The sequence below is a fragment of the Protobothrops mucrosquamatus genome, unplaced genomic scaffold (assembly GCF_001527695.2).
Source record: "Protobothrops mucrosquamatus isolate PMUCROS unplaced genomic scaffold, P.Mucros_1.0 scaffold_6, whole genome shotgun sequence".
In the NCBI taxonomy this organism is placed as follows: Eukaryota; Metazoa; Chordata; class Lepidosauria; order Squamata; family Viperidae; genus Protobothrops; species Protobothrops mucrosquamatus.
This window is the reverse complement of record NW_015386082.1, coordinates 731,142-731,756: the sequence shown is the minus strand read 5'-3', so window position 1 is coordinate 731,756 and position 615 is coordinate 731,142.

Here is a 615-nt window from a genome sequence, read left to right as displayed (position 1 = left end):
AATACGGCGTTTGTTTACAAGTTGAGTCTGAAATTTAATTGAAAAAACGCTTCCTTTCTGTGGGATCGGAAGAGAGCGGTTGGGAGAAGTAAATATATTTGGAGTGAAAGTGAGGGAAAGGGGAAGAGAAGGAAGGAAGGAAGGAAGGAAGGAAGGAAGGAAGGAAGGAAGGAAGGAAGGAAGGAAAGTTCTAGTATAACACTCAGGGTCAACTCTTTCTATTATATATATATATTTTTAAAGCACCGGTTTCATCTCCATCTTTCCGTTTCCCTTTGTGTAGCCCCGAACGATGAAAAAAGGGCATATTCTGGGGCAAGTCACACGAAGTCTGAACCAACCAACCGAGTTCCTAGATCACCTTCAGGGGCTGCCCAGTTTAACCATGAAACTGAGTGAGCAAAACAGCCCGTTCTGGTTAAAACGAAGCCCTTTGCGGACCGGATCGCGTTCCGGGTTGGGAGAAGTTGCCTCGCACCTCTGATCCGAAACCCTGCCCGGTGCGCAGGCTGAACTCGAACCCTCCGCAGAGACGGTCTCTCTCTCTCTCTCTCTCTCTCTCTCTCTCTCTCTCTCTCTCTCTCTCTCTCTCTCTCTCTCTCTCTCTCTCTCTCT